This window comes from Canis aureus, chromosome 29, assembly GCF_053574225.1.
Source record: "Canis aureus isolate CA01 chromosome 29, VMU_Caureus_v.1.0, whole genome shotgun sequence".
NCBI classification, from domain to species: domain Eukaryota; kingdom Metazoa; phylum Chordata; class Mammalia; order Carnivora; family Canidae; genus Canis; species Canis aureus.
In genome coordinates, this window is record NC_135639.1 from 12,089,017 (window position 1) to 12,113,914 (window position 24,898).

General features: G+C 44.2%; 1 long non-coding RNA gene across 1 annotated transcript in view; it reads right to left on the minus strand.

Moving 5' to 3' along the window:
- Window positions 1-12,701: 12,701 nt before the first annotated feature.
- The window catches only part of LOC144300777 (uncharacterized), a 30,527-nt gene continuing 18,330 nt past the window's right edge, over window positions 12,702-24,898 (minus strand). The window contains exon 3 of the long non-coding RNA XR_013367557.1: window positions 12,702-12,863. This is a non-coding gene — a long non-coding RNA (uncharacterized LOC144300777). The remainder of the gene's footprint in view (window positions 12,864-24,898) is intronic.

A 24,898-nucleotide genomic window follows, 5' to 3' on the forward strand; every position in this document is an offset into this window, starting at 1 on the left:
CTGGCCTAGCGCCCAGCGTGGTCCCTAACAGTAGTAGCTCTCAGGAAATTCTTACTGCGAACTGGATGGCTACATTGGGAACACCGTGGATTGAAACAATCTTGTTCCTTACCTGCCCCATTATCAGAAGGTGGTCTTGCCCTCTGTGTTGAAAACTACTACGCCCACCAGACCCATGCGTGGTGTCCATTCTTTCCCCAAGGAAAGCCATCTGCCCTCCACCCCTCGCTCAGGAGCTCTTTATTCCTGGTCCTTAGCCCCTCTGGGCTCCCCTGTCCAGCCCACTTCCTTGGAGCTGGTGGATGCCAGTGCCTGTATTGCTGTCCCTCTGTGCACCAGTTGGCTTGGTGTGACCCATGTGTCACCTGCCTTGCCATCTCATAGGTGCATGTGTATGTGCGCGTGCGTGCTGCGGGCTGTCCAAGCTGGCCAAAGGGATCCATGTGAGCCTGATAGGAAGGGAACTTAGGCCAGCTCAGGTTTGAGGGGCTAGAAAATAACCCATGGCCTGCAGATTTGCAGAAGGAGGGAGTGGACTCATCAATATTCATGTCCTTGAATTAATCCCTGAATTGAAATCTCTAAACCCAATCCAAAGTTTTCCTTTCCGGCCTCTCCAAAGCCGGAAGGGAGAAGGGAGAAGGGAGAAAGATGGAGAAAAACCCACAAATCAATAAATGAGGATTAAGTTTCTGGGTGTGTGTATATGTGTGAAAGCTCTTGTGTCTCAGGGACTTGGGGGGACAAGCTTGGGGAAGGGCCCGAGTCAATGGCCTGTGGCTGGGAGCTGAGCAGCCCCCGGCTCTTCCTGGGTTCAGGGTGGTTGCTGCAGGAGTTGCTCCCCCTGGCCCCTTTTGAGGAGGGATGGAGCAGCTCCAGTTAGATGGGTTCTGATGCCACCTTCCCTACTGATGAGTCAGAGGGAGAGGAGAGGGGCTGAGGCTGGGGGAAATTCTCTCCACCTCACTTCTATCCCCGCAGCACTGCAGAATGTATTTGTTTCCTCTTGCTGCTGCAGTGAATCACCCCAACCTAGAGGCTGAAAGCAGCCCAGTTTTGTTCTCCTGCTGTCCTGGGGATCAGCAGTCCTAATACCAAGGTGTGGGCAGGGCTGCATTCCTTTCAGAAGCTCTAGGGGACAGTGTGCCTCCCTGCCCTTTCCAGCTTCTAGGGGCCACCTGTGTTCCTAGGCTCCCTGCTCCTTCCGGCACCCTACCGCCTTCTCTTTGAGCGCTCTCCTGCCTCCTCCTTAAGAGGATCCTTGGGAGGATGTCAGGCCCATCTAGAAAAATCTCCCCACCTCAGGATCCTTAACTTTTTTTTTTTTTTGTAAGATTTATTTATTTATGAGAGAGAAGCAGAGACATAGGCAGAGGGAGGAGCTGACTCCCTACGGGGAGTCTGATGCAGGACTCCATCCGAGGACCCTGGGATCACGACCTGAGCCAAACAAAGGCAGACGCTCAACCACTGAGCCACCCAGGTGCCCCCAGGATCCTTAACTTAATCACATCTGCAAAGTCCCTTTTTCCATGTAAGGCAACATAGTCCTAGATGCTGGGAGGAGGACATGGACCTCTTTGGGGAAGCCCTTATTTCTCCTACCACAGTGGGTACCTGGATCAGTGTTTTCCAAGGGAGTGATCCCTAGTTCCAGCACTCTGGTGGCTCACAGGGCGGGTAGGAGGGGCCAGCTCTGATGCTCGCTGACCTTCAATCACGGGAAGCTGTATTTTTCTCTCTGGTACCTACTGGGGCTCCATGGAAGATTTCGTTTGAAGAAAAATTTTGAGAACCACTGACTTACTCAGATCTTTTTATTTTATTGTATTTTTTAGGGTATATGTCTAGGATTTTTTTTTTTTTTTTTTTTTTTAGTTTTAGGTAGTTGACACCCAGCACAATATCGGTTTCTGGAGTAGAATTCAGTGATTGATCACTTACATACAACACCCGGTGCTCATCACAAGCACCCTCCTGGATCCCCGTTACCCATCTAGCCCATCCCCTACCCAGTTCCCCTCCGTCAACCCTGAGTTTTTTCTCTATGTTAAGAGTCTCTTATGACTTCAGTCTGATCTTTTTAGAATGAGGCCCAGAGAGAGAAGGTGAATTACCCAATAATGAACAGTTAAAAAATGGCAGATTCAGTGCTAAACTCTGGTCCCCTGACTCCCAGGCAAGTGCTCTTTCTACTTGGTCCTTCTCAGAGGGGAAACTTAAGGAGGGATGTGTGTGTGTGTGTGTGTGTGTGTGTGTCCTCATTTATTGGCACAATGATCCTGAGTGAAAAGCAGAGGGACACTGGTTTGTGTGTGTGTGTGTGTGTGTGTGTGTGTTTCTTCATTTATAGTGAGAAAGGCCCTGTCTGGTGCCAACAGGTAGAGTTCCTGGAGTGTCACCAGGAGGAGACCCGAGCCTGGCCGCGGCCTTCAGACAGGCCCCTTTCCCATGCTCGCCTTCCCCTGCAATTCCCTCCTGCCCCCATCCCCGCTCTGGCTAATTGAAATTGGTGGCGAGTCAGACACTCAGCCGCATCCCTGCTCTGGGGCTTCTGGACCACAGATTGTCATTAAATTAAGTGTGAAGATTTTCTGCGTGCGCTGGGAGGCAGTGATGCAGGGGGCACGGTGGGACTCGGGGGCTGTCATTTGCTCTCTTGCCTCCGCTCAGAGCTGCGGCCCCGAGCACCTCGAGACGCGATAATTCAGTGGGGGGAGCACTGCCTCCCCCAGCCTGGGCCAGGCCCAGACACACGGTCCAACCGACCAGCAGCCAGACGGATTTGCGAAATGGAACAATTAAATCTAAAGCGAGCTGTCTGAACTGATTTTTCCCCTTCATCCTCAGCCAGTTCTGCAAACCCCTTCCCGGCATTGTCTTCATTAGTGGCCAGGACAGCCTGGACAGGACTCAAACGGCTCGCTCCAAACTGCGTGCTCTGTGCCCTGAAAATCAGGCTTCTGTTCCGCTCACCACCTGCCTGCATGGTTTAGATGTCCCCCTCCTGGCTTCCCGAAAGTCAAAACTCCAGGGCATGCCCTATGATTTCTGGGGCTGGGCAGCTGTGACCACCCCCGCCCCCCAGCTGTGCAGTCCCCAGCTCCTGGGGGCCGGGTCTACTGTGAGTCCTATTTGAATGGTGCCTCCTGGAACTATGCAGGCAGTGCCCCTTTTCCAGGCTCCGCTCAGGCCCGAAAGGAGGGATCATTCATGTGGTTGGTGTTTCTGTTCTGACTCTTTTGTGTCTGGTGCTCAGTGGTGATGAGGTGGAAGGAGGAAGGGCTTTTCTCTCCACTAGATGAAAAAGCCCCATTTCATTGCCCACTTTCCATCTGACCTCATAAACGGACACAGGGTTGGTGCCCCTCTCATCGGGGGGATTACATTTGTCTGGGTCGAAAGCCCAGGGGCAGAAAGAATAGGGGAAAGAGAGGAGCCTGCCAGAGGCTCTGGGCAACATTCTGATGTGGCTTCTTAGATCACATGTGAGTACTCAAGATGGGGAAACAGGCTCAGAGAGGCACGAGCAGGGCTCCCAAGCACAGTGTGGAGGGAGGTGGATCAAGCCTAGCTTCTTTGTTGTTCCATGTGACCCTGGGCACAGAGTTCCTAGGTCCAAGCACAGTATCTGGCACCACTGTTGGTTGGATGACTGAGATAATGGGAGTAACAATGATGTATTAAAGAAGAAATGGCAAATAGACCCTCAACCAGGGTATTGTTGTTTTCATCTCTACTTTCCCAGAGCCCAGAACAGCCAGGTGTGAGTAGATAGTCAGTAAGAATACATTAAAGGCGGGGTGCCTGGATGGCTCAGTCAGTTAAGTGTCTGCCTTTGGCTCAGGTCATGATCGCAGAGTCCTGGGATGGGGCTCCCTCTCAGTGGGCAGTCTGCTTCTCCCTTCGTGCCTCCCCACTGCTCGAGCTCTCGCTCGTGCTCTCTGTCTCTCCCAAATGAATAAATGAAAAATCTTTTTAAAAAAAAGATTTTATTTATTTATTCATGAGAGACACAGGCAGAGGGAGAAGCAGGCTCCATGCAAGGAGACCAATGAGGGACTCAATCCCGGGACTCCAGGATCACGCCCTGGGCTGAAGGCAGGCACTAAACTGCTGAGCTACCCAGGGATTTCCCTAAATAAAAAATCTTAAGAAAAAAGAATGCATTAAAGTCAAGGTAATTGAGAGCAAGATGACTGGGTCTTGAAACAAAGAGGCCAGTCCTCCCCCATCTAGAAGTTTTTTGGGGAAATTAAAGGGAGCTGTCCTCACTGAGACTTTTTTTTTTTTTTAAGATTTTATTTATTTATTCATGAGAGACACAGAAAGGCAGAGACACAGGCAGAGGGAGAAGCAGGCTCCCTACTGGGACCCGGATGTGGAACTTGATCCTGGGTCTCCAGGATCACGCCCCAGGCTGAAGGCAGGAGCTAAACCACTGAGCCACTGGGGCTGCCCCTCACTGAGACTTTTGGCCAGCTGTGGGAAGTTCTAGAGTGAGGCGCATTCTTTAACAAAATTGGGCTCTGGTCCCCATGATGTGTTGATGGCCGAGTCCCTTCTCTTCTCTGGGCCTATGTCTTCTCTTTAGTGAAAGGAGGAGGTCAGGTGGAGTGTTCCCCACCCAGCTCCAACGTCTTGAGAAAGCCTAGGGGGTTCTAATGTAGCCTAGGACCCAGGGCTCACGAGGTTTCTTGTCCTGATGACCTGGGAGACATGGACAATATCTTCTTCCCCAACACTTCCAGGCAACAGAGTGGAGCAGCCTGGGTCTCAGGGCCAGGAATCTGGAGAGAAGTGAAGTCAGGCTCTAGTCTTTGGAATAGAGAGGGACCAAGTCCCTCTCTGCCCAAGGAAGGAGGGCCTCTGGGAGGAGACAGGACCAAGCCATCAACTGGACCTTGAGAGCCCTGAGGCCATTGATACCCCAGCTCCACGTGGGGCTTGCTGCTGACCTTGGGACATCACATGACCAAGTTGCCATTTCAAATGCCATATGGCTGGTGCTGTGGCAGGAGCTCTTCTGGGGACATAGGCATGCCCTAGATGACATGGATGGGCTGTTTAGTGCTTACCATGGGCCTTAGAAGGCCTTGGGTTTCTTGGGATTCCTGAGAGAACCCCAGACTGCTCTGCGAGAGCGGAAAAAAGACAGGTAGTCCCCGTAGTAACCTCAAGGTTTAGTTCTGGGATTGCTGAGTGACCCAGATGATCTGCTACTGAATCAGGTCACATGCGATGACTCTTATCTCTTCCCCAGCACTTAGGGTTGGGTTTTCTCCTTTAATTCATTCTTTGGCTGCATTTCAACACTTGGCATGTTACACCTTATCCAGCATCTCTCGATAGTATGATCTCAATAGCTGCAAACGCCCCAATTTAATTATTGTAGCAAACACACACGTACAAATATATATACACACACTCACACAAGAAGAATACGCCAAGCTCTCAATGCTCACATGAATTTCTGAAGTCATACAGGCCAGTGCTTTGAAGAAGCTCAGGTAATCTTCAGTGAGGCTGCCCCTCCTCCTCTGTTCTCTGCTCTGAACAGCACAGCAATTCGCTGAGAAATCCAGAGTCCTTTGTCCCTTCCTCGTACATGTAATTCACCACTAAACCCCATTGTTTCCATTGTCCAAGTGGCTCTGGAATCCTGCCCACCATCTCTTGCTCCCTGTGGTTTTCTGGGCCATCAGCCCTTGCTCTCTGACTCAGCCACAGCTCTGCTCCCCTCTGGTCTACTCTGCTCAACCATTCCCAGGCCGCTGGTTCCTTGAATAGTCAAGGCTCCTTCCTTTGTCTGCCTTCCTCTGCTTGGAACACGCTCCTACACCTCTAGAGCCCCCGAGTGTTTCCATGGCCAAAAGTGGATTATTTTTACTGATTCCTCTGGATTCAGCCTAGACATCTATTTCTCCTGCTGCCTTTTACATTCCCTCATGTTGCCATGTAGTCTTCATTATGATCAGCTTTATGCCTTCATTCGATTCTATCTGCTGGCATTTCCACTCATCACATACTACTGGGCATAAAATGTGTTTCCTCCATTCCAGCATGAGAGGTAGTGCTGTATTTTCTTGATCTTTGGGGGGCACTGTAGGGTAGTAATTAAGAAGACTGCCTCTAGATTTGGCTCCTGGATCTACGGCTTTATAAAGAGTTGTCAAACTCTACTGCCCTAGTGTTATCATCTACAAAATGGGCATAACATAGTATCTGTTTCGTAGAATTGTGAGAATTAAAGGAGCAAACACATATAGAAAGTGTTTAATATAGCATCTGGCACAGTTACTATAACCTATTATTTTCTTTCTTGTGGTTTTGATTTGCTCCTTACAGATATATTCCCAGAAGTAAGATTATCGGATCAAAGGTTAGAAGGTTTTTATGGCTCTTGAAATGTTTTGACAAATTGCTTTGGAAAAAATTATGCTTCTTTCACTCACATCAGCAACAGCTGGTTGCTTTCTCCTGTCTACATGTAATTCAAAGTGCAGATCTTAGAATGATGAAAACCATGGTGGATTCCACGTCTGCACTTCTGGATGTGTTACCTGTTTGCTTCCATTCAGCTCAATCCTCTGCTACTAGCCTAGAGGGTTCTCTCTTGCCTTGGGCGTGTTCTGCGCTGCTTGGCACTGCATTTTTCGGTAATATTTTGGTGCTATAATGATTTACTGAGATATTAATTTATGTTTTGTTTTTCTCTCCCATTAGCGGGTTTGTGTTACAAGGCATTGTGGGACCCATATGCAGCATGGGGGTGGGCAGGGCAAGAGCCAGGAGATGATAGGCACTAACAGGACCACTGGGGCTGCCTGTCAGGATTCAAGCTTCAGCTGTTGAACCACTTACAGATGGGACCAGGTAGGCAGGTGGTAATATGGAGTCATGTAGAGCTGCTTTGGGGACCTGGGAGGGCAGGGACTTTATCTGTCACATTCCTTGTTGGATCCTGAGCACTGGTAAATGTTTAAAAATACTTGTCAAATGAGTGGATATATATATTGAGGGCAAGCTCTCTGTGAGTGGCTACAAGCATGAAGCCAGGGTCCTGGTCAAAGACCCTGGGCCTGCTTTGGAGGGAGCAGGGAACCAGGCAGATTTCAGAGTAGAGGTTAGAGCAGAAACCTAGGGGAGGTGTTCCCTAAAGTCATGGGAAGAGGGGAAGATGGAATTTGGGACCAAGAACAGTCCTGCCTCAGCTCCTGGCTCTGGCAGACTCGCAAGCTGTCATTCCAAGTCATGCTGGATGGTAGCCTAGAGTCATCCCCAGTCACGGTCATAGTAGTTCTGGCCTTTACCCTCAAGTGTAAGGAGTAGTGGCATGACTGAAGAAGGCATACGCTCCAAAGCCATCAGTCAAGACCAGTAAGTGTTGTGGGTATGACTGCTACCCTGACAAGCTTGAGTCAGAAATGCCCCAGCCTCTGTTCAAACCATTGTGGCTCTTACTCTATGCCCTTCATGTGCCAGTCTGGTGATGTCTTCTGATCTGATCGAGTCTCCTTACCCTGGTCCAGGGGTATATGCAGGTCTCAGGGTCTTGTGCTGAGCAAAGGCTTCTGCAGCATCTACAGCTGCCGGAGCTTGGCCTCAGGAGTCCGGGTGCCTCAACGAGCCCCTAGGGGGTCTCCAACATCACCCCCTCCAGAGGTCCTCTGGGCGACTTTGGGTCTGCATCTGATACCTGCAGACTTCTATCTTCCTGATCTCCCAGACAAGCAACCTTACCTCCCCCCATTCCCTGCTGTTCCTGTTCTGCCCCTCCTCAAAGAGACTGTTCTTCCTTCTCATGGCCTGGATCATCTAGCTCAGCCACTAATGAGCCAGTGCTCTCATAGAAGCCAAGAGATTTTCTGCAAGCAGCCTCTCTTTCAGGCCCTGGGTAAGCTAGCTGCCTTTGAGCCAAGGGGCCCTGGCCACTTTCTTGGAGGGTGGGGTGAGGGTGTGAGAAAAGTGCAACCAGAACAAAATGCAGATGGAGATTACAACAGATGACCTGTCACCCCAGCATCAGCCATGCTGGGCATACAGCAGGAGCAGGAGATTCATAAATTTGTGCCTGTTGATTGATAATTCAGGTCAAGAAAAAAAAATCCCCTGATGTTACAGAAAAAGGGAGCCTTTTGTGTGCGTGTGTGTGGGTTTGTCTTGGTGAGCAGAAGACCTGAGAGAGTCTGAAGCATGATTTGCAGGGATTGAATTCAATGTGTGCTACCCAGAACTTCTTGGAGACTGTGGGTTGGTGAAAAGGTTTATAATTAAGTTAATGTTGCATTTGCCATTTCAGGTTCCAAACTGGAAGATCTTTAACCCCTCTCACTGCCCCCCTCCCCAGAAAAACTCTCAAATCCACCACTGAATTACAGTCAACACAGGGTTGATTTAAAAGAACGGCATGAGGGATCCCTGGGTGGCGCAGCGGTTTGGCGCCTGCCTTTGGCCCAGGGCGCGATCCTGGAGACCTGGGATCGAATCCCACGTCGGGCTCCCGGTGCATGGAGCCTGCTTCTCCCTCTGCCTATGTCTCTGCCTCTCTCTCTCTCTGTGTGTGACTATCATAAATAAATAAAATTAAAAAAAAAAAATAAAATAAACTTAAATGTCTTAAAAAAAAAAAAAGAACGGCATGAAATTATTCATCAGGCATCAGGTCCAACAAATCTAAGTTGGTTTTCCTAAGTCATTTAATAGCTAATTACATGCTACAGGATGTAAAAATGCAGAAAGGCCTCATTAAGGATAAATCCAATTGTTTGCAAGGCACATTATCGAAATTCCAGTTTAGCCTGCTCCTACCTTCAGTGACTGCATACAGTGTACAGTGGCTTTTGGCAAATGAAAGACCCGGAAATAGAACTGCTGTTTTTATAACAACCCTGTTACCTTTAATGACCATTTTCTTCCCTTAAGTGCAGCAAAGTATGAAAATATTGCCGTGCTCTTTGGTGCAATTTTCCTAGTGCGATTTTTTTTTCTTTTTTTCTTTTTCTTTCTTTTTTTTTTTTTTTGCCATTAAGAGCCCTGAGAGAGTGCATTTCTCTACCTACTTATTTGCTACTGTCAAAAGATAGCAAAATTCATGAAAATACTCAACTGTCAATCCCCAACAAATATGCAATTATTTCAGGCTGGTGTTTTAAGCAAAAATGGCAGAGATTTGCTTCTATTTTCTGAACTGGGATGAGGGGATGTTTTTGCTTCTAGCTGTTCCACTTTCTCTGGGCATCTCCCAGGAACACCTGTTCTAACACGTAGAGGTGAATTTCCACTAGCAGGGCCCTGACATTCGGCTGTGAATTAAATGCCAGTTTGGGTGCCCTTTTGTGCATCTGTTGGGGAGGGGAGAGCACGAAGTAATTTCTCTTCCAGCCTCACAAAGCCCATCATTCCAGGACGTTACACCGGGATGCTGGGCAGTAAATGACAAGAAAGGCTTGGAATGGAGGCGAAAATAGACGATCTTGTCCCTACAATAATACAGGGAAGATATATAAAGGCAAGTAAGTGGTAATGTTCTTGAAAGATAAACAATTGACTGCCTGTCACAAATAATTGATGACTGAGATCCCGAAGTGTATGGCCATGATAAAAAATACATAGAGGAGTGTACACACACCATATTCTCCTGACATATCATTGCTTTCCTCTTTGTGGGAATCTTTGCAGGATCAAATTAGAAGTACTATTTGCTGAGAGGCAATATTCTGCACTCTGAAAGCAGAGCTCCTTGTCTCCCGGGGAGCCTTCATTTGACTTTCATCTTGATATTGAATTTAAGCCTCGCATTTTAGGATAAATGCATGTAGCCCTTGGCCCACCTGGCAATAACTACTGCCCTACAGAGGAAATTCCGTTCACCAGAAGGCCTGGGAATGGACTTGTCTGATTACTTGCACTTTTTTGTATTAATTAATGAAAATCTTTCTCTGGTTTCAACAGCCCTTTGTGGGATTTTTCCCCAAGTGCACTTGTTTGCTTTGCTGTCTTGCCTTGAGTTAAGAATACCATCGTGAATGGAATTGAATTCCTGGAGGAAAGAGCCTTCCTGTGGTTCTGCATGGCTCAGAGGGCAATGCTAAGACCAGCAGGTGGAAGCTGCAGGGACCCTAATATCAGTTCCCCGGGGGGCAGGGGTGAACTTCTCCCCCGGAAGGCTCTCCGGAACAGAAATGCTGGGCTGCCTTGGGAGGTGGGTAATGAGTCCCTTACTACTGGAGGAGATTGTCGGTAGAAGAACTCTTGGAAGCTTTACTTACCCATTGGCATCACTGGATCATACAACCTTTACATTTGGTGACACCATGATCCACCCGTATGCCTTTATCCTTACTGAGTCAGTGCAGGAAAACCCAACTTCTAACCCTCAGCATTTTTAAGGCATTCCAATCATTTTGCTTACCTGTGCTGCTCATGCTAGAAACACGGAGGGATTAGGGCCCCCTCTCCCTGTGACCATCAGCCAGTGACTGGTGGGTATGGATACCTCAGCACCTTCACCCCTCAGGGCTTTGTGTCTGCACACATTAGCTTCTGTTGCCCACAGCCATAACTGGCTTGATGAAGCACCGTTAACTGGATAATGAGGGTGAAGGGTGGCTTCCCTTCTCTGCCTCTCATCTTTACTCTTCTGCACATCTGTTCTTCACCTCCCAAATGGACCACGTTATCCTTATCTCTGGGTCTGCTTCTAGGGGAGTCCCGGTTAAGATAATGACTGTCTTTTCCTGATAACACGGTAGCCCAGGGCCTGACAATAGGGCATATTTGAAGTTAGGACTGGTGACCATGGTGCAGGACTCCCGGGTACCATATTGTGAGAGGCTTCCTCAGCCCTGATGAAAACAGAACTAATTCTATGATAATCCCATTGGGTCCAGTGCCCACTCCACTGTGGTTATACCGAGATAATGCCCTGGCTTTGTTTCTTATGCTCCACTTCTACCTTGTACCCCTATTTCTTCAGAATTGAGGACCCTCTCCATTTGGTACTATACTCACTCCTGGTGCCCTGGGCCCATTTCCTGCTCCTGAGCATTCCTGAGAATGGCTCATTGCCTGCTCGGGCTTTCTCTTGCCTATTGCCGAGACAGCTGTTAGTTCTGGCATCTTCTGTTTAGTTGCCAGGTATCAGGGAGTGATACTCAGGAGATTGTAAGGCCAAAGTGGCACCATTCTGACTATTGAATTTTATTGTAGATTTAAAGGCAGAAACAGCAAGAGACTGAGGAGACCAGACTGAATGTGTCCGGCCTCAACTGGATATGCAAGCATTTAGATTTCCTGGTGTTTGCCTCCTTGTATTAAAAGCTCAGGGCATGAGTCTTGGAGTTCTGGTGAACTGAAGCCCCCAGTGCTGAACGAGTGTTCCCGAGTTCTATGCTTGATAAAAATCATGGGTGATGCTCATCTTTGGGTGTTTTCATAGCATGAACAGTCTTGAGTCAGCTTCTTGTTTAAGGGCCCAGGGAAAAACACTTGAATCAAACACCATTAACTCAACCCTACATGCCACGCTAAGTCCACAGACAGCTTTCAGGGCCTCACCATTACCCCGTTTGGGTGGTACACTTCTGGCTGATTTGGCTTCTGTCTGCGGTACCCAGAGAGGGCCTTGTCCATCCGAATGGTGCATCCAAATGGTGCATCCAAATGGGAGGACCTAGCCTGTTTGTCTTGTCATGATTTATAGCCCCTTAAATGAGGTTAAACGTTCTAGTCTCATTCTAGACTAGACAGGTCTGATTTTTCCCGCTAATTAGTCTCTCTGATATTACTTGCCTCATCTGTCTCAGGTAGTCTTCACCACATCAACACTGTTCTAGTGAGGAGGGAGACCTTGATTTCCATTAGTTTGGACAAGAGTTTTCTTTAGCTTCCAGTTATTCGCTAGAAGGTGCCCAGTAGGCTGCTCATTTTAAATCTGTAAAAAGAGCATAGCATTAAAATGACCACCAAGAACATTGGGGCATCCGGTGGCTCAGTCAGTTGAGCATCTAGCTCTTGATTTCAGCTCAGGTCATGATCTCAGGGTTGTGAGTCTGCTTAAGATTCTCTCCCCCCCTCTCTCCCTCTACCCCTCCCCCTGCTTGCTAAATCTCTCTCTCTCTCAAAAAAAAAAAAAAAAAAAGGGATGTCTGGGTGGCTCAGTCAGTTAAGTGTCTGCCTTCAGCTCAGGTCATGATTCCAGGGTCCTCGGGGTTGACCCCTACATCGGGCTCCCTGCTCAGCAGGAAGTCTGTTTCTCCCTCCCCATCTACCCTTCGCCCCTGCTTGTGCTCTCTCTTTCTCAAATAAATAAAATCTTAAAAACAAAGAAATAAACCCAACAAACACCAAAAACATAAAATTCTCTGACCTTCCCTCTTCCCAAGGCAACTCGATTTTTGTGTGTCAGGCTCCCCTCTTGTCAAACAAGGCCTTTTCTCTTCAGGTTCTATCAGAATGTTTTCCCATGTTCCTACAGAGGCTTTACAGTGATTCTTTTAATGGCTACGAAATCACAGTACGCTGATTTACCAAACTGCTCCCTCATTGTCAGTAATTGAGAGGGTTTCCAGTCTTGGGTTATGGTACTGGACATTCTCACAAAGAAAATTTTTTGTTTTCATTTAAGTACTTCCTTAGCATATAGTCCACAAGTGGAATTCTTGGGCCAGAGGGTGGAGATGTTTTCCTGGCTTTTGGGAAATATTTCTACGTTGGTTTCCAAAAGGGTGAGTCAATGTACTCCGCTGTCCCAGTGGGCTTTATGAAGCCTGTTAGATCCACATGTGAAGAAAACACTTTGTAAGGGTTCCTAGCTTTCTCTCTCCTGTTCAGAACTTCAGTCATCCCCAAGTCATCCCCATCTGCAAGAAGAAGAGTTAGAAATAACATCTTTAATAAAAACAAAAACAACCACAAAAAACCCCCCAAACCCCCAAAACCCTGGCATTACACACTATCTAACAAACACACGGTGTCCCCAGAAGGTTGATGATGATGGTCGTAATGTGTCCTTGTGTGCTAGGCAATGGCTTGCTATCCTTCTTGCATTATTTTCCTTAGTTCTTAAAATAGCTCTCTAAAATGTATTCATTATCCCCGTTTAAAGATGAGAAAATTGAGTCTCGGAGAAGTGAAGTAACTTACTTCAGGTACATGACTACCATCAGAGCCATTTTGGTCTACCTTGCTTTATGGAAACAAAAATTGTGATGTTGAGGTATTTAAATGTGGAGATGAAAGAAGGACCATGAAGATCATCGTCAGCCTCAGTGCATCTTAAAGAACAAGAATAGTGACCACAGCTGTGGGGGTGAGGCCAACTGAGGGTCAGCTTGAACCTGATTCAGTCCAGACCTCCAGGCCAAGGTGATGATGAGATTCACGAGTCTTGTCACGGGGTATGGTGGAGCAGGCGGCCCAGTATCTGCTTATAATCAGCAAATGTTTAGTGCTAAGTGAACCTCTAACTGGGGAAGTTGATCTTGTCTGGGGAGTTAGGGAAGGCTTCCTGGAATAGGTGTTGTTTGAGCTGCAATTCAAAGGATAACATTAACTTAAGGGGGTGGTCGATGATGAGGTAGGGAGGCCATTCTAGCACAGTGGATAGTATGTGCAAAAGCCCTGGGGCTGGGGAGAACTTGGCACTTTTGAGAAAATGAGAGAAGGCTCCTGTGGCAGCATCAAACATTGGTACCAGCTTCCAAGGGTAGTCAGAGTAGGGGCCTCAGGTGTGCTTCCCGTCTGAGAAGCTCTGGATGGTGGTGAAAGTACACGCTACTGGTGAGTTATTCAGGAGTATGATAGACAAGGCACATTGGCTTCCCCAAACCTCTTTCCACCCTCCTTTCTGTTTGGGATTTAGAAAGCTGAATGCCACATTTCCCAGACTATCTGACAGCTAGCACTCTGGATGTGAATCGAGTCCTGTCACTGAGACACAGGCATACAAGACTTGGACAGGGGAAATACGGCAGAGGCCTTCTTCCTGCCCCCTTAGGCTGCTGTCTAATGATTTGGGTCATGGAAAGTGTGAGGATTTCTGCAGCCATGTTGTGAAGCCCATGCTGGAGGCTCCTGGCTGTGGAGAGATTGTCATGGTGGCAACCACAAACAGCAGTGCTGACCTCACAGGGCAAAGGTCCCCTGGAGGGTCAGTACTTTTTGTCTGGGAGTCAGTCCTGGAGACCAGCCTAGAAAGGCTCCTCTGGCCCTTCCAGTGAATATCTGATTCCTGTTAAAATGCCATACAGGATGCTGTTCCAGCTCTACCCCCTGCCACCTATGCTTCTGCAAGCTGTGGCCCAGAGTTCCCAGCTTCCCTTCTGAAGTGACTGAGCCAAACTTGTTTTCTGATTCAGGGCTTTTCATCTACCTCAAATTCACACTGCTAGATGCAGGGCCAATCCGGAGGGTGAAGGTGTTAATGCTCTGGGGCAAATATCAGCCAATGGGGAATGGGATTTGGCAGGTAAGAGCCCAGCTTTCAGTCCCAGTGGGAAAATTCTGGAACACGGCCCTCAGTGAGAGTGAGCCCCCCTTGCCTATAGTGGTAACCACTCATTTTTACACCTTTTATTGATTTTTTTTTCTTCCTCTCCTGTCTCACCCTCCCCCTACTTCCTCCCTTGCACTTTATGAGATCACCTACTGAATAAACCGCATGCATCTCAATCCACCCTTATTCCAAGGTCTGTTTTAGGGGGGAGCTCAACCTATAGAACTTTTTAATTTTGGGGTTCCAAATCTGACTAAGGTAGAGAGGCACAAAAGACTAATTCAAAGACACAGATTATTGCTAATTTTTAACCAAGTCGAACAGATTCCAGGCAATCATATCACTGTGTTTTGAACTTCTGTCCCCAGGCTTTCAGCCTCTCAGTAACAAGACTGCTATCTTAACATGTTCAAATAAACTGCCAAAGTTGCCATACTCATCCCCACCCAACCATTTGTCCATCTGTCCATCCATCCAACCAGCAGTCACTTATTAAGCCTCTGCTGTGTCCAGCATTGTGCCAGGGGCTGAGGTTGGAGAAACCAATTAGATTTTCTGCCTGCAAGTTATTCATGGTGTGATTAGATCCAATGGCAGATGTGGCTCTGCCATTTTGAATGCCACTCTGATTTCTGTGCGTAATGCAGTTAGCATGTCCACATAAACTCAACCCTAACGCCAGCCAGTGGTCTTAGTATATAAACATACTACTAACATTTCCATCTGCCCTAAGAAGTGCCTCCAACACTCAGACTGTGTCTCTGTCTCTATTTTATTTAAAAAAGTCCTGTATTAAGACACTGCTTCTAAGGAACTAAATTTAGTTTGAGAAACTGCTCTGAACTTTGGAGTCATTAAATGTAGCCTGTGTGTGTGTGTGCGGATGACAGAGAAAAATTACAGCCAGCAGTGTCTATATTGAAAATCCTGCATTAGATTGCCATCGGTTGCTAATAATACATCATAATTATTCTTATAGGGTTAAGCTTTTCTCTTTCCTCTTCCACCTGCCTTGCTGAGATAACCTCTAAGGATGTCCTGGAAGATGGTAGGGCTGGAATTCAAAAGCTTTCATGACAGCTGAGCTCTCCATGCAATTCATTATGTTGAAAAGATGGGGAGGAGAGGGTTGTCTGCAAAGATAATGACTGTGCAATTTCCAGTCCATTCTCCTTGCAGCCAGATCTTGGAGGCAGCCCATGGACCAATTTCAGCAAGCAGACCCTGCTCATCTCTCATCCATCTGTATTGGAAAAGAGGTTGTGTCTCACTTAAGCAGGAGCGTGGGCCAGTGTGTGTGTGTGTGTGTGTGTGTATGGGGGGGAATGGGTTAAGGAGATGGCTGGGGAAATAGAATGGGGCTCATCCCCAGAGTGCTTGGTACTGGGGATCTTAGGCATGGTTCTGGCTGACATCAGTGTCAAAGGGGCTCAGTTGAGAGCATGGGCTGAGATCAAGAGACTGACTCCCAGCCTAGGCTACTGTTCTGAGCTTTCTCTGTTTTCCCAGCTTGGAGCCCAGAGCCAGGCATAGCAGGAGCTCAATAAATGTTGTCTCACTGAGAAAGCACTGGTACAGGTTTACATGCAGCAAGGAAATCAGTTGTGCGTGGTTCCAATGGGAAATAAAGTCAGGGTTTCTCCGGGTTCTGCCTATGGAATGAGAGTCTCTGGAGGAAAATTCTAGCCCAGTAGCAATGTCAACATTGGACTATTGCAAGGAAGATCTCCTGTGTCTCTGGCAGACATCCCTACTGCTTCAGTCCCCGGCATGGACCCAAGACTTCCAGGGCTGGGACTGCTGTTGTTGTTGTATCTCTCATTATAGGCTAAAACCAGCAAGTCCTGTGTGGCCCTCAAAGGAAGCCAAGTCAAGCTTTAAACACAAAGGAGCTGGTTTCTTTTAACTGGAAGGTGGCAAATGTCACACATGCCGAGTCTGCGGTGCAGGTTTTCATTCACACTTTCAAGGCTGTTTCATTTTCCTTTCCAGCCCTGCTACCCTCCTTGCTTTGTCGCCCTCTCCATTTGTCACCAGTGTGCCCTTGGCAGATTCTCAAGGTTATGGTCATTGCTGAGTGGCCTTGCCTGATTAGAGTAGGAAAAGGAAACAATGAAAAATTACAGAAACTAGCATGACAGCAAAAATTAGAAGAATTATTAAATTAAAAGTGTCTGAAATCTTCCTTGAGGCGCCACCCGCCCCTGCCCCCCAAGAAGAATCATTTATTTGCTTGATTGACCAATAGCAGAGACCATTAGTTATCCCTCTGAATCAAGTTTCTGTTTCTACAGTCGAAATGCCCTAAATTTTAACTGAGCATAGAGCTACTGGGAGTAATGCCTGGAGTTCCTAGTCTTTCTTACAACTAAGCATGGCCGTATGACTAAATTCTAGTCTTTGGGATCCAAGCAGCAGTTGTGTGTTCAACTTTTTTTTCCCTTTTTCTTTCATTATTACAAAAAAAAAAAAAAAGTGCAGTAGGGGCACCTGAGTGGTGCAATCAGTTGAGCATCTGACTCTTGGTGTCTGATCTCAGGGTTGTAAGATGGAGCCCCGAGTTGGGCTCCATGCTGCTTGTATTTCCCTCTCCCTCTCTCTCTGCTCCTCACCCCCCACCCCACACATAACACACACACTCTCTCAAATAAATAAAAACAAATCGTTTGTAAAAATGCAGTATAATTTACATACAGATCTTAAGTGTACTGTTCAATGAAATTTGACCAATGTATACACTCCAGTCAAGATAAAGGACATTTCTAATACCCATGAAAGTTCCCTACATCCCCTTTCCAACTAATCCTCTCTTCATGCCCCAGTCCAGACAATCCTCCACCCTCTGCTAACCACTGTCCTGATCCCTAACAGGTTGGTTAGTTTTGTCTGTTCTTGAACTTCGTATGAATGGAATTACACAGTGTGTACCCCCTCTCGTATCTGGCTTATTTCTCTTTAGCACTGCCTCTATGAGTTCCATCCTTGTTATTACGTGTATCAGTTGTTCATTCCTTTTATTTCTGAGTAGTGTTCTATTGCAGTGGATGTATCACATTTTACTTGTCCATCTCCTTTTGATAGACATTTGGGAGGTTTCTGGGTATGGATTATAAGATTAAAGCTGCTGTGAACATTCTTACACGAACCTTTTTTTTTTTTTTAAGATTTTATTTATTCATGACAGAGAGAGAGAAGGGGGGCAGAGACACAGGCAGAGGGAGAGAGAAGCAGGCTCCATGCAGGGAGCCCGATGTGGGACTCGATCCTCGGTCTCCAGGATCACATCCTGGGCTGAAGGCGGCACTAAACCGCTGGGCCACCGGGGCTGCCCCAAGCCTTTTTGTGGGCATATGTTTTCATTTGTCTTAGGAATAGGATTGCTGGGTCAGTAGGTAGGAATATGTTTAACTTTATAAGAAATTGCAAGAGAGTTTTCCAAACTGGTTGTCCTATTTTAGAACTTCCACCAGCAATGTATGAGACTTCTACTTGTTTTATGTTCTCGCCAGCATTTGGTAGGCTCAGTCTTTTTAATTTTAGCCATTCTAATGGGCAAAAATTGGTATCTTATAGTTTTCATTTGCAGACTAACGAAAGTCAATCCTGTTGACAAATGATATTGAATATCTTTTTATGTGCTTATTGCCTACTCGTGTGTGTTTTTTGTTTGTTTTTTTATTTTTATTTTATTTTATTTTTATTTTTTTAATTTTTATTTATTTATGATAGTCACACAGAGAGAGCGAGAGAGGCAGAGACACCGGCAGAGGGAGAAGCAGGCTCCATGCACTGGGAGCCCGATGTGGGATTCGATCCCGGGTCTCCAGGATCTCGCCCTGGGCCAAAGGCAGGCGCCAAACTGCTGCGCCACCCAGGGATCCCTGTTTGTTTTTTTAATGATGTGTCTATTTAAGGTTTTTTTTTTTTTTTTTTTTTAAAGATTTTATTTATTTATTCATGAGAGACACACACACACACACAGAGGCAGAGACACAGTCAGAGGGAGAAGCAGACTCCGTGCAGGGAGCCCGACGTGGGACTTGATCCTGGGTCTCCAGGATCACACCCTGGGCTGAAGGCGGCGCTAAACCGCTGAGCCACTGGCGCTGCCCTATTTAAGGGTTTTAAAGTGAGTGAGTGAATAACCTGAGGGGAAGAAGGGAGAGAGTCTCAAGCAGATGCTGTGCTGAACCCAGAGCCTGATGTGGGGCTCGATCTCACCGCCCTGAGATCATGACCCAAGCTGAAACCAAGCTCAAGTGGCTGCCTAACCACCTGAGCCATCCAGAAGCCCCATTAAAAAACCTAATTTATTGCATGCAATAAGATGCATCCAGTTCTAGTGTAGAGCTCAATGAATTCTCACAAATGCATGTACCTTTAAACCACCAGCACAAGCAAGATACAGAGTATTTACATCATTTCACAAAGTTCTCCAAATGCCTCATTGCAGCCAATTTCAAATGAATGGAATCATATGATATGTACTCTTTTGTGCTCCACATTTTTTGCGGCATACTATTTTTGAGTTATACCCATGTAATTGCATGTATCAATGTTTTTCTTTTTATAGCTGGGTAACATTTTACTATATGGACATGTCACGATTTGTTCATATGTTCACTAGCTGATATGATAGATCAGCTGGTGGGTTGGTTCTCAGTTTGGGGCTATTATGATAAAGCTTCTATGAACGCTTGTATATAAGATTTTATGTGGATATATGTTTTCATTTCTTTTGTATAAACAAACACCTAGGAATTGGATTACTAGGTTGTACGCTTAACTGTGTAAGAACCTACCATACTTTTCCCAAAGTCATTGTACCATTTTACATTCCTAGCATCAATGTCTGAGAGTTCTAGTTGCCCATAGTCTCACCATCATGTGGTATTGTCATCTGTTTTAATTTTAGCCACTTTAGTGGGTGTAGAGTGTTATCTAATTGTAGCTTTAAGTCACATTTTCCTGTGACTGATAATGTTGTTCACATTCTCATGTGTTTATTTGCCATTCAATAACTTATTTTGTGAAATATCTTTTCAAATCTTTGCCCCTTCCTTTTTTATTTGGTTGTCTTCTTATTGAGTTGAAAGGGTAATTTATGATTCTAAACATTGGTCCTTTATTATGTACATATTTTGCACATCTTTTCCTCAGTGATGAACACTGTTTTTTTAAAAGGCAGAAGTTTTTGATGAAATGGAAGTTATCAATTTCTTTTATTATGGTTTATGCTTTTTTTGTGCTCTTTGAGACATTTTTGTCTGCCTTACATTTGTAAGGTTATTCTCAAATGATTTCTCCTAGAAGCTTAATAAATAATGTTAGCTTTGGGGCCACCTGGGTGGCTCAGTTGGTTAAGTGTCTGCCTTTGGCTCAGATCATAATCCTGGGGTTCTGGGATTGAGCCCTGCGTCAGGTTCCCCGCTCACTGGGGAGTCTGCTTCTCCCTCTCACTCTATCCCTGCTCATGCTCTCTCTCTCTCTCAAATAGATAATTAATATCTTAAAAAAATAATGTAATGTTAGCTTTTACACTATGGTCTGTGACCCATTCCAAATTGAATTGTATATATGGAATGAGGTAGAGGTTGAGATTCATTTTTTTCCCACATGGATGTCTAGTATATTCCATCATGGTTTCTTGAAAAGATCCCCTCTGTGCATTGAACTGCCTTACGGTCTTGTCAAAAATAAGTTATCAGTATGTATTTGGATCTAGATCTGGACTCTGTTCCATTCATAATTTTGTCCTTATGTAAGTACCACACTGTTTTGATTATTGTGGCTTTATGGTAAGTTTTGGAATCAAGTAGTATGAGTTTTCAAAATTTCTTTTCCAAAATTGCTTTGGCTAGTCTCGGTCCTTTGCACTTATTTCTGTAGAAGTGTTGGAATCTGTTTTTCGATTTCTATAGAAATGAAGTATTTATTGGGGTTGTTTTGAATCTGGAAAGAATTGACATAACAATACTGAGATAAACATGGTATATCATTGTATTTTTTAGGTAGTAATTTCTCTCAGCAGTATGTGTAATTTTCAATGTAGAAGTTTTGCATGTCTTCTGTTAAGTGTGCCTGTAAGTATTTTTAAAATGCTACTATAGGTAGATATTATTCTTTTAAAATTTTTATTTTGCAATTATTTGCTTCTATTATATAGAAATTAAACTGATTTTTTATATTGTCCTTGTATCCTATGATGTTGCTAAATCCACTTATTGATTTTAGTAATTTTTAAAAGAGATTTATTTCTTAGATATATTTATGTAAACAATCACATCCTTCACAAATAAAGGTAAATTTACTTCTTTCTTTTCAAACTTTATTATTATTTTTACATTATTTCACTGTCTGGGACCTACAGTACAATATTGAATAGAAATGACAAGAACAGATATCTTTACCTTGCTCCTGATCTCAAAAAGAGAACATCAGTATGTCATCATTAAGTCTGATGTAAGCTGTAAGATTTTCATAACCATCCTTTATAAGATTATTTTTTTTTGTTTTTTTTTTTAAAAAAGGTTTTATTTATTTATTCATGAAAGAGACACACAGAGAGAAAGGCAGACACGTAGGCAGAGGGAGAAGCAGGCTCCAGAGAGGGAGCCTGATGTGGGACTCCATCCTGAGACCACGGATCACGCCCTGGGCCAGGGGCAGGTGCTCAACCGCTGAGACAACCAGGCGTCCCTCTTTATAAGATTGAGGAAGTTTTCTTCTGTTTCTATTTTGCTAAGCAGTATTTTTTGTTTTTGTTATTTTAAATATGAATGAGTGTCAGATTTGCCACATGCTTTATCTGCAACTACTGTGATGATTATTTAACTTTTTTTATTCAGTTAATGTGATGAAATGTATTGGTTGATTATTTTTGCATGTTGAGTTAATCTTGAATCTCTTAAATTAATTTTAGTCATGATGTGTTATCCTTTTCATATACTACTGGAATTTTTTGAGGATTCTTATGTCTATGTTCATGAGAGACATTAGTCTGTAATTGTCTTGTGATATCTTTGTTTCAGTAATAAGGTTAAACAGGCTTCATAGAAATAATTTAGCAAATGTTCTTTCCTCTTCTACTTTATGCAAGAGTTTTGATAAGATTAATATTTCTTCCTTAAATAGGATTCACCAGGGAAGACATCTGGGCCTGGAGTTTTCTTTGTGGGAGGCTTTTAATTATAACTTCATTGTTTCTTTTGGACAGATAGGGCTCTTCAGATTTTCTATTTTTTCTTATGTCAATTTTGGGAAGTTACATCTTATAAGGCATTTGTCTTTTTAATCTAGGAAGTCAACTTTATTGGCATAGGTTATTCGTATTCCCTTATTATCCTTTTGGTATATATATGATCTATAGTGATGCCCCATTTTTATTCCTAAGACTGATAATTGTTTTTTCTTGATTAACTTTGTGAGGGTTTATCAGTTTTATTAATCTATTCAAAGAATTAACTTCTGGATTTATTATTTCTATTTTTTGTATGTTTTCTATTTCGTGGATTTTTATTTATTTTCTTCTGCTTATTTTGTGTTTTTATTCTTATTTTTCTAGCTTCTTAAAATGGAGGCTTAGGTTATTGATTTTAAATCTTTTTTCTAATATAAGCATTTAAGGATATAAATTTCCCTGTAAGTGCTCCTTCAGCTGCATCCCACAAATTTTGATAAATTTGTTTTCATTATCATTCTATTGGAAATATTGTCTAATTTCTCTTGTGATTTCTTCATTGACTCATGGATTGCTTAAAAGAGTGTTGCTCAATTTCCAGATATTCAGGGATTTTCTATACTTTTATTATTCATTTCTAATTTAATTAAATTTGGTCAGAGAATCATACTCTGAATTATTTTGACCATATATAAATTTTTAAGGGGAGCCTAGGTGGCTCAGTTCGTTGGGCCTCTGACTCTTGGTTTTGGCTCAGGTCATGATCTCGGGATCCTGGGATCAAGCCCTGCATCAGCCGTCACACTCAGCGAGGAGTCTGCTTCTTTGCCTCTCTCTCTCCCTCTCCCTTAAATCCCTGGGTGGTTCAGTTGTTAAGCCTCTGCCTTTGGATTAGGTCATGATTCCAGTATCCTGGGATCAAATCCCATGTTGGGGTCCCTCATGGTGGTGAGCCTGCTTCTTCTCCCTCTGTTGCTCCCCCTGCTTGTGCTTTCTCTCTCTCTGTCAAATAAATAAATAAAATCTTAAAAAAATTTTTTAAGACTTGTATCATGGCTTATTATATTTGGTAAACACCAATTAGGTAAAGTTGGCTGATAGTGTTATTCAGATTTGCTATATTCCTAATATTTTGTCTGTTTCTTTTATGAATTTCTGAGATGGTAATGTTAAAATATACTTTTTGGTTATGGATCTATTTCTCCCTTTTTTGTTTGTTTTTGTATATTTTTTATTGGAGTTTGATATTTCTCCCTTTTTGTCAATTTCTTGCCACATGCATTTTGAAGTTATGTTTTTAGTTACATATGCATTGAAGATTGTTATGTCTTTTTAATTAATTGATACTTTTATCATTATAAATTCTCCCTTTTATCTCTAGTAATATTTTTTATCATAAAGTTTACTTTGTCTAATAGTAGTATAGCCTCTCTAGCTTCTGTATGATTAGTTTTCACATGGGATATTTTTTTCATCCTTTTACTTTAATCTTTGTGGTTAAAAGTATGTCTTTTGTAGACAGAATATAGTTTGGCCTACCTTTTGTATCTAGTCTGACAATTTCTCTCCTCTCTCTGCCTTTTTTCTCCCTTCTTAAAAAAGATTTTGTTTTGGGGATGCCTGGGTGGCTCAGCGGTTTGGCGCCTGCCTTCAGCCCAGGGTGTGATCCTGGAGACATGGGATCGAGTCCCACGTCAGGCTCCCTGCATGGAGCCTGCTTCTCTCTCTGCCTCTCTCTCTCTGTATCTCTCATTCATAAATAAATAAAATATTTTTAAAAAAGATTTTGTTTTGTTTTTAAGTAATCTTTCCTACTCAATGTGGGACTCAAACTTACAGCCCCGACATCAAGAGTTGCATGCTCTACTGACAGAGCTAACCAGGTGTTCTTATGAGTTCTCTCTCTTTTTTTTTTTAGGATTTTATTTATTTATTCATGAGAGATAGATAGATAGATAGAGAGAGAGAGAGAGAGAGAGAGAGAGAAGCAGGCTCCATGCAAGGAGCCCGACGTGGGACTTGATCCCAGGTCTCCAGGATCAGGCCCTGGGCTGAAGGCAGCGCTAAACCGCTGAGCCACCAGGGCTGCCTAATTTCTCTTTTTAATAACAATGTTTAATCCATTTACATGTGATATAATTATTTTTATAATTGTATTTCAATTTACCTTCCTGTTGTTTTCATTTTGTTCTATCTGTTCTTGTTTCTTCTTTCCTACCTTTTTTGGGATTAAGCCAGTACTTATTTCATATTTTATTTTAAATATTCTCCTGGATTTTTAGCTATATCTTTTTTTTTTTTTTTTTTTTTTTTTTTACCTTTGCAATGGTTTCTCTAGAGATTAAACATGTATCCTTTTTTTTTTTTTTTTTTTCAAGATTTTATTTAGGGATCCCTGGGTGGCGCAGTGGTTTAGCGCCTGCCTTTGGCCCAGGGCGCGATCCTGGAGACCCGGGATCGAATCCCACATTGGGCTCCAGGTGCATGGAGCCTGCTTCTCCCTCTGCCTGTGTCTCTGCCTCTCTCTCTCTGTGTGACTATCATAAATAAATAAAAATTAAAGAAAGATTTTATTTATTTATTCATGGGAGACACAGAGAGAGAGAGAGAGAGAGAGGCAGAGACACAGGCAGAGGGAGAAGCAAGCTCCTCGCAGGGAGCCCGACGTGGGACTCGATCCCGGGTCTCCAGGATCATGTCCTGGACTGAAGGTGGCGCTAAACCGCTGAGCCACCGGGGCTGCCCCTAAACATGTATCCTTAATTTATCATAATCTACCTTGAATTCATGAATATTGTAAGAACTCTCCTCCATCTTTGGTGCTATGGTGTCGTATTTTATTCTAACATACATTATAAATCCTACAGTATATAGTTATTTTGCAGTTCTAGAGTTTCTATTTTTTCCAATTTTTCTTTTTTTAAAGATTTTATTTATTTGAGAGAGAGAGTGAGTGAGAGAGCATGAGTTGGGGAGGAGCAGAGGGAGAGGGAAAAGCAGACTCTGCTAAGCCAGGAGCCAAATATGGGCCTTGATCTTCAGACCCTGGGATCCTGACCTGAGCCAAAGGTAGGTGCTTAACCTACTGAGCCACCCAGGTGCCCCTCTTTTTTCTTGAAATAACCCTTATGTTTAGCCATTATATTCATCTTTTCCTATAACTTATCTAACATATTTATAAAACTTGATTTACATTTCTTATCAGTTAATTCCAACTAATT